General features: G+C 43.9%; 1 long non-coding RNA gene across 1 annotated transcript; it reads right to left on the bottom strand.

Moving 5' to 3' along the window:
- Window positions 1-1,613: 1,613 nt before the first annotated feature.
- Window positions 1,614-3,057, bottom strand: LOC119770212. The gene is made up of 3 exons (XR_005278717.1): window positions 2,668-3,057; window positions 2,471-2,592; window positions 1,614-2,407 (listed from the first exon to the last, which is right to left on the bottom strand). It is a non-coding gene; the product is annotated as an uncharacterized LOC119770212 (long non-coding RNA).
- Between the last annotated feature and the right edge of the window lie 6,664 nt (window positions 3,058-9,721).

Genomic DNA, 9,721 nt, shown 5'->3' with positions numbered 1-9,721 from the left:
AAATAATTTATCATGTTTCCAAACTCCCGAAAATTTTCTAAGTCCCAAAAAAATGCTTTTTCTGTAAAAAGTAAAGAATTAAAAAATATACGCAAAAATTTCAAAGTCCAGCATAAATAAAATCAAACTTTAAAATATCAGCTCATTTTTTTTCTGTTTGAGTATTAAGACACTGAATCCTGATTACAAGGACTATTGTATCGTGTTACCCATTTTTACTGTTCTTAAGCATTTCCAGATCTATAACACAGTCCCTATTGAGAGGGAAAGTGCTGTTCCATCCAGATGCTGTAAAACTCCATTCCTTGTGCCTTGTGCGCTATGTATCGCTAGAACCGCGGTGACAATTTTTCGTGTCATTTTTCAAGCTCTACCCAGCAGCTATTATTTGCCGCGCGGGGTCTTGTAAAGACAATTGTCTTTTGCGGCGCTACTTTTGCGGTGTTCCTTTGCTCTGATCTGGACAATGCGACTGGACTGCAGTGCAATACCGATCGGCTGGGCATTATTTACATGCGAAGGCACGAGGAATGTATTTTGGGAAAGAGGCGCAAAGGAATATCCCAAGATCGATCACACGCTTGAAGAGCACGTGAAGCAACCGTTTTATACTCATGCGGTTGCTGCTACCTCTGAACTTAAACCTAAGGCTGCCACCCTGAGAAGAACCCATGACTTTCCGCTTATGAGGCGAAACCCGTAACCATTCGGCCACAGGAGGTTCAGCTCATGAAAATTATTCTAAGTGTCGGAAATTGAAAATTATGTCAGTGACTGCTAATTTTTCTAAGTCCAGCATAAATTTGAAATAAAGTCAAAATAATCATTTCATGATGATGATGGTAGAATTTTGGAAAAATAAAATTTTCGAAATTTTTGCTAAGTCCAAAAAAACTACCACTAACACCTCAATATCAACTGTAGATAATGCAGTATGATCATGAAATATACTTTCCATGATACGCAGTCGGTTTCAAAAGTCGTCATAACTCGAGGAGTTTACAGCAAGATGCGAATAAACAAGCCAAGATAGTTCGAAGTTATATCCACCAACTCACTTTCCGCCCGGGATTTCCAATTGAATATCATCCCGATAACATTGTTTGTTAAAATAACAGAAACTGTTATTATTTTTTCTTCCAAAATTTATTTGCAAGAATATTCAATAACAGTTTTTGATATTTTAACAAAATCTGTTATTGAAATGACATGAATTTTGTTATTACCGTCTGCCCGGGATAGTATAATAACAGGAACTGTTATTGGTTTGCTATTCCATTGAAAATGAGGAATAAGACGATAATAACAGTTTAAGTTATGTTTTTCATACCCGACCCGAGCAGGAGACAACAGAAAAATATCACTTTTTGTTTATTGTAACTGTTAAATGGCATAAAAACAATGAGCATTTATCAAAATCTGTTTTATTTTTGTTAATGTTGTTTAAATAAAAAAAATGTATTCTCTATGTTTTTTAGATTTTTTAGGCTGAAAAAAAATCGTTTAAGATTTCATTCGAAGAAGTTAATTGTCTTATGCCCAAAGCTGTTTGTTCAGCTTTAAAATAGTAAATGGTTAAATTTTATGACATTTATTACACATTTCAGGTTTCACTTTACATATTTCACATTAATAAATGTTCCAGCTTTATTGAGTCCTAAACTTCTGAATAATCAGCTGCAGCAAGCGGAACGGAAGTGATTGACGAAGGCCGCTGGGCCGGTCGCCATTTTTACGACGATTACTTCGTGATGACGCTAGATGACTTTCGTCAAGCAAAGATCGTCCTTTTACTAGCAAAAAGGAAGCGGTGGTTACTGCCGGTACGGGTAGTATTTGCCAACGAGCCCTCGCAGTTGCTATTGTCGGCGGTGACTTATGGAAAGTAAAGCGGGTCACGCGAGAAACGCTGTCCCACTTCCGAAACAGGCACTGTTAACTTAGGCCCTTAGGCCCACATCAACGCCACCTTGGAATCAAAGCGGTATTTTGTCATGAACATTTCTGGAGCATCACGTGGAGGAATAACACCTACCGAACCAAACGTCGCCTACGTGTTCAGTGGCCGTGCTGGAGTCTCGTGCGTTGGTCACTGGGTTAAAGCCGACGATCGAGAGTGCCGTGGACAGCCCGAGCTTGCACGACTAAAATTGTAAGGTTGGCGCGGAATGCGGAATTGACTGATCCCGAACGAAAAGCAAATTTGTGGTGCGCTTAATCCGTCACTCGGCAATGTTCGTTAAGCGCCAGCTCTTGCGCCTACTCCTGGTTGCACAGTCCGATACAGAACGATTCGTTCAATACCAAACTTAATCCGGAACTGCCAGCGTAGGTTCGTTACAAATAAGCAGAATGACTTGGCCGGTCCAGTTACGCTCAAAAGTTCAGCGTTTAACCTGTAAAATATCTGTAAAAACAAATTATGGTTAAAAATTAAATAAAATCTTCATTAAACATTGTTGAAACTCACCTGCTGCACGATTTTTTAAATCTCTAGTGAAGGAGGCTCGTGAAGTCCAAAACTGGCACCAACCGTACACGCTCCTTCTAGCACTATTTTCCTCTTTCCGGGACCAGGTACGGCAGCACCATCTTCAAAAAGGGCAATTTTTAACAATCTTCTGGTCGTGTTTGACTACTTGGTGCGGTGCTGGCTGCTCACGGTACCTGATCATCTCCTGCAGGGCGCACCATCGTCAAGTGGCTCGGCAGCAAGCGCAGCTCCTGCACAAAAAGTTCCGCTCTTTCCGTCCCCGTTGCAGCATTATTCCATCGTTTCGATTTCATTAAACTTGAGCATGAATAACAACGACCGAAAACTTGCACCGCTGTTGCCGACTGTCCGTCCTTTGTTGTTATTATTGTTTGGTGACCAAACTTTGTTCCTGTGCCCGCGTCACGTAATAAAAGAACGCCACCTTGGTGGCATGCAACTTACAATGCACTTTACTTGCATGCGATATTGCACTGATCTATTTAATCGATTCATAAATCGACCAGTAGGTTCTGTCGCAAATGACGTACCTAACATTCTAGCATAAATAATTATTATGATAAACAAACATATTATGCAAATAACGAGCAAAACTACACGCTTACCAAATAAAACCAAAAAAATGGTAATTATCATGATTTATCGAGTTCAACTCGGATAACACTTTTTTTGGTAAAGTGGGTCGAACTGGCAAAATCATGGTTTTTATGATTTGCCGAGTTCGAGCGTGGGGAAATATTTCACTGGATCAAATCTGTTCGGATGTTGCCTATTTTCGGGCGCTTTCTGGTTTTTCTTGAGGGATTGGAATTGAAATAATTTTAATTATAAACTAAAATAAAATCAAAACGGTATAGTCATTTATTAATGTATAAAATAGTACAACAATAAAAACAATAACCTTTTTTTTTCATTAAATGGTGCTTCGAGAAAATTTAGGTCGCTTCAAATGTCCCCGGCATCGCAGTAGATCGCGCAGTCAAGCCGAGAAGTCTCCCAGCAATCCTTCAAGTTCCTTCTTACGCAGGCGTCGGAGCGAGTGCCCTCGGCCAGCACTTGCTCGAGACGGTTCGAGCGTTCGATCAGCTCGCGATCTGTTACGACCTGGTTCACGATGACGGTGCGGCTCGTTCCGTTGGACGTGTCCAGCTTGCCGTCGAACTGTGAGGGTTGAAAATGATAGGTTTTGTTTTGTGAAAGTTTATGATGGCGACTCACCCCAAAGCACGCTCCCGCCGGTCGCTTCAGATCGTTGCAGGTGAGCTGCGGCTGTCCTGCGAACGGGTGAACCGGCTCGTGCTCGATGCTGTCCACTCCGGGGAACGAATCGGCTATTTTGTTCACCGACTGCACCTGGGCGTGCGCTCCCCCGTTGATCAAATAAACGGTTACGTTGCCGTCAAAGCTGGAACCGGCGATGAGCGCCGGGTTGCGCGGACACCAGGCTACGTCAAAGTTCCACTGGTTGGTGGTCGCGAGCTCGGAGAGGATTTCCCCGTTTTGCTCTTCGGAGTTTTGGTTCCAGCAGTGGATTTTGTTGTCTTTGCCGCAGGAAGCGACCAGGTCGAAATCCTTCAGGCACCAGGTCAGACCGAGGACACCTCACTGGTGGATGTGGAAGGTTTTGGTGGGGGCAGTCGCGTAGCGGAGATCCCACGGTTGAACGGAGGGGGCTACTCACAACTGGGTGGCCACTTCCGGGTGCCACTGGACGGCGCGCGCCAACGGATCCGCGATTGGGTATCGGTCAGTTTGATGATGGGTTTTCCCAGATGACACAACACGAGCTGGAGATGGAGGCCAGGATATGCTGGACCCGTCGGTTCCATGCGAGACCCTGAACATCCTCACACGGTTGCGCCTTCGTTCCTGAGCTCATCGGCGCCACCGTGATGTTCAGATCCCAGATGAAGATTTCCGACTTCGACGCTCGCGAGCCATCAGCGCGTTCTCCCCGGCCAACAGCTTCAAGCGCTGTAAACCTGGATGATGCCAGCTTCGCAACCACCGACGATGACCCCGTTCGGGTTCGCGGCCGTACCAAAATCCAGCGGACTCCACACGACCTTGTGGAACCGGTGCGCACTCATCTGACTTCCCACCAGCTTCAGATCTGACCTCACCCTGGATGATCTTCGAGTTGAACTTGTTGCACGCGACGTTCTTCTCTGGCCACAGCGCTCCACGGTAAGACAATGCGTCGAGGCCATCTTTTCCGTGATCGCGTCTAGCAGATGATCCGGATCGAGGATTCCCGTCAGTCGATAGCGTCCAGATGTTTTTTTCCGGGATTCCGGGAATGTCCAAGTTGGCCTAAAAAACGAAGATTAATTACAGATAAGCTTAATCAAGAATAAGTTTTACCAGTTTGAGGGTGGTCGAGTCCAGAACGCGTACTTGGTAGGAACGGGGGTCCATCGCAAATGGTGATAAAAATAATACGAAAGGACGTCGTGTCGAAGAGCTTGCAGATGTTTTCTTACGGTGTTTATTTTTGTCCTGTTTGGCGCTGAGCAGTCGTTGCCGACGAATCCCGTGCACAGCTTGTTGGCCTTGGACAGTACTTCGTCGACCGGGTAAGCACATATTCCGGAAGTCCTTCTTCGCCTAGCATCTGCAGCTCCAGTATTATCAAGTTGACAGTGGATCGTCCGCCAACAGCAGCTCGTCCTTCAGTGGCAAAGGTTCCGCCGGATCTCTAGAGATGATGTAAAATAGTAGAAAGTTAATTTCAGATAGGTTTAGCGAAGACTAAATTCTATCGTAACCCTTATGGTGGTCAACTCCACGTCCGAAGTGCGTACTGGACCGATCGCGCATCTTGGTTACGGTAAGATCAGTTGCAGTTGGTGATAAATACAGTACGGAAGTATGGAATGATTCGTCCAATTTTTTCGCACACCCTGGGTGCGGAATTCCGGTTCGAGGAAGGCCAATCCGTGCCTAAAATACTTCAGTTCATTATTTTGGGTTTGGGCAATGTTTTGCGTTAGGAACCCGTACATCGGTGGACCAGTTCGTCTTGCCAATTAAGGCAGTCAATCCGTCCACCGGTGGACGGATTCCTCCTGCAAAACATTGCCCAGAAATCCGTCCACCGGTGGACCAGTTCCTCTTGCCAACTTTGGCCGGAATTCCGTCCACCGATGGATCAGTTCCTCTTGCCAACTTTGGCCGAAATTCCGTCCACCGGTGGACGGATTCCTTCTACAAACATAGCCCAGAAATCCGTCCACCGGTGGACCAGTTCCTCTTGCCAACTTTGGCCGGAGTTCCGTCCACCGATGGATCAGTTCCTCTTGCCAACTTTGGCCGAAATTCCGTCCACCGGTGGACGAATTTCTCCTGCAAAACATTGCCCAGAAATCCGTCCACCGGTGGACCAGTTCCTATTGCCAACTTTGGCCGGAATTCCGTCCACCGGTGGACGAATTTCTCCTGCAAAACATTGCCCAGACATCCGTCCACCGGTGGACCAGTTCCTCTTGCCAACTTTGGCCGGAATTCGGTCCACCGGTGGACGGATTCCTTCTACAAACATAGCCCAGAAATCCGTCCACCGGTGAACCAATTCCTCTTGCTAACTTTGGCCGGAATTCCGTCCACCGGTGGACGAATTTCTCCTGCAAAAAATTGCCCAGAAATCCGTTCACCGGTGGACCAGTTCCTCTTGCCAACTTTGGCAGGAATTCCGTCCACCGATGGATCAGTTCCTCTTGCCAACTTTGGCCAGAATTCCGTCCAGCGGTGGACGAATTTCTCCTGCAAAACATTGCCCAGAAATCCATCCACCAGTGGACCAGTTCCTCTTGCCTACTTTGGCAGGAATTCCGTCCACCGGTGGACGGATTTCTCTTACAAAACACTGTCAACAAATCCGTCTTCCAGGGGATGGATTCTTTGAAGGAATCTGTAATCCGGAATCTAAACCAGTCATCCGGGGAACCGACTGCACTTGGCCACCTCTGCCGACGAAACAATCCACTTTCGAACGGAATTCACTTACCTGTTCCATTCCGCGATCTATCTCTACCAGCAAACTTAACAGAAATGTCAAAATGAAATGATGAAAGGTTTCAAAAGTTTGCAAAAATTTCGCTAAGTCCAAAATCGCACTTTTGGGAGTTCGCATAACTGAACTCGTTTTTTGGCGATTTTTACCATTTTTCGAGTTCGCGAAATCACACTTTTTTGAGTTCGTTTAAGCGAACTGTCAAAAGTGCGATTTCTGAACTCCCAAAAGTGCGATTTTCAGTAACCGTGTAGAGAACTTATTCTGCGGTTTTGATAACTTCCGATTCACAATGTAAACATTGGGATCATCATCTTATAAACACATTCTTTAAACGTGTATTGGAATGCGCGAGATTTAGTTGTAATTATAATTTTATTTGGCTACGATAAGTTTAACTAACCTTTTTATCAGGGTAAAGAGTTGAACAAATTAAACGATATTGAATTTAAAACATTAAATCTTAATTTTTTGTATAAACTAAAAGCGCATGCGTCATTTGTGGACGCTCCCTCTCCTGTCAAAACATTGAGCGGTCGGTCGGTCGCAGCCGAGGTCGCAGCCGTCGCAGCAGGCGCTAAGTTTGCGCTTTTGTTTTGATTGTTTGTTTCGTTGCGATCAGTTGCGGTGGGTGGTAGTCGCGAGTGCTTTCGTGTTTTTGTGCGTGAAGTTGCTGGAAATAAGAAGAAAACTTTTTGTTTTTGGTGATCCGCGTTTGCCTTCGTGATTCCGAGTCTGCTTACGGGGAATTCCGAGGAAGATTCCGTTTCGATCGGAGCATCACTGCGCCGCGAAGGTGATTTTAGTTGACGGAGAAAAAAACTGAGCGTCGGAAAAACAAACCGTGTGTTTTGTTTTGGTTAGAGTTTTCGCGAATTGAATGTGTTTTTGCGAGTTGAAAATCGCGACGCAGCTAGAAGTTTTGGCGTCGACAGCTGTTTTGCTGATGACAGGTTCGTTTCGCGGAGGAAGAGTGACGCAGCCAGCAGGTAATTTCATGTTTATTAAATAAATTTTGTCCAATCTCCATCTAAGTACTCAGTCTCCTCTTGCTTTTAATGAACGTGGTGCCGATCGATCTATCCGTATAATCAACACTTAAATTTCCTTTATTCACAGCACCGGGATCCAGTAATCCGGAGTGCAGTTGCGAAGCTGCGTAACGCACCTGGCCAGCATCATCTGAAGATTTCGGAACTCCGTGCCAGCTGGAAACAAAAATGTTCGGTGGGGACTATTTTCTACTTTTTGACGTAAGCGGCGCTTGTTGCGGATCCCAAATTGGCGTTGTTAGGTTGAAACCCGGTTAAGAATTTGCTATTTTCAGTCAGATAAGTATGATGTTTTTAATCCCTTTATTTTTTATTTTTGAATGTAAACAAACAGTCTATTGGTTGATACACGAAGTGACTTGTCTACCTTTTTTGGCACCCTCAGCGAACGTCAAACCATACAAAATTGCTACCGGATCTTTTCAGGGAGAGATAGGAAAAAAGATTCGGCAGCAATTTGTACTGATTTGACGTTAGCTGAGGGTGGCGAAAGGTTTGGTTATGTTAAGTTTGAAAAAAATCCCACTTGCTCGAGTGACCGTTTAAGAATAGGCTAGGCAGCTCTTTACAGTCAAGGTTACGTCCTAGTGGAAATTTACTACGAGTTTAACTCTCTGCTGCCAAGATTTTCTATCGTTTTTATTCTCTAATCTGGAGGTTATTCTGAGCAGTTCGCTATTAAATTTGCTTTTTGTTGTAGTAAAAATTACTGCATTTTTATGCTGACTATAAATATATCCAAAAACGTAGCCAAATTTGAAATAGGAAAATATGCATTTTTCTAAATTTTAGCAAAGCTACAAAGTAAACAAGTCAAATCACTAAACCCATAATTTTCTGATTGAATTGATACTTTGTGTTTCTTTTTCTCATTTCGCAGTACAAAATCACCGACCAATGTACAACGTTGGAGATACATCTGAATTTATTCATCTGAAGGTTAAACTTAATTCAATAATTAAAAAAATGCTTACAAATTAACAATTATTTTTTACTTTTTAGATCATTTCCATACAAAAACAGTAAGCAGGAACGGCAGTGTAAGGTATGTTTAGAAAATATGTCAAAGTGAACATATCACTTTTATTCTTCCAATCAATTGGACTCCTAGAATGTTATGCTTAATGTAGATTAATGGAGATGCTTTTCAAAATTCGATAAATTTTAACAAATTAAACCAAGCAATTTGAATATTCTGTAATTATGATCAATTGACCTATACATAAAAAATAAGACGTTGAAAACTTGTTTATGCTTTGCCGGGTCCAGTGGTGTAACGTTGAACGTGGTGCCCTCTCACCCCAGTTGGCCTTTGTTCTATCCCAGTCGTCCCCGGTAGCATTTTTTGTGACGAGATTTGTCTGATCACGCCTGAACTTTCCATGTGAAAAAATAATAACACTTTTTGTTATGCAATCAATCCATAAATATAACAGTTTTTGTTATTTGGGTGCTCCCCATCCACCGCTCAGAATAACTAACCTTGTTATTCTATTGTTCTGGATTCTATGTTATTAGTATGTTATTGCAATAACAGAGCAATAACAATTTAAGTTATTTTTCGAACAAATCTTTGTTATGGAAATTTGTTATTTTAACAACTAATCCGATCATCCCAATAACGGATTTTGATCTTCTCACAATATCAAAAATTGACCTTCCAAAGTTATTTCCGTCTGCTCGGGTTCTGGAAGCTGGAGTTGTGCCTGCAAGGAGTGTGCCACCGTGAGTATGGAGTTCACTAATTTGATTTTTGAATTCCTACCGCATTGTAGCCATTTTATGCTACCGCTTTCGATCCGGTACTGGAGTTGCTTCCTCTTGAAGAGGTGCACTTTCTGCAGCTTGTTTTGGTAATGCAGCTCTTTGCACTGAGCTTACGCGATCTTACCGTCACCGAGTGAGGGACAACCGTACGATTGGAGCGCCGGTGAAAGCGTCGTTCCTCAAGCTGGTGCGACAACGGGTTGTTGGAGGCCTTGTCACGCGCGGAGGTGTCGCACTATCCCTCAGTCGTGCCGGTTTACCTCCTCAATCCTTGCACCATCTCTTTAGTTTGACCACTTCGCAGCGCCACGCCGGCGAGGCCACCGGCTGGGCACAGCTTTTCCGTTGAGCATCTGCTACGGCCATTCGGTTGTGTCTTCCAGGGTATTATCAGAC

This window comes from Culex quinquefasciatus, chromosome 3 (assembly GCF_015732765.1).
Source record: "Culex quinquefasciatus strain JHB chromosome 3, VPISU_Cqui_1.0_pri_paternal, whole genome shotgun sequence".
NCBI lineage: Eukaryota > Metazoa > Arthropoda > Insecta > Diptera > Culicidae > Culex > Culex quinquefasciatus.
The sequence above is the reverse complement of the archived record's forward strand: the minus strand, read 5'-3'. Positions and strand labels throughout refer to the sequence as shown.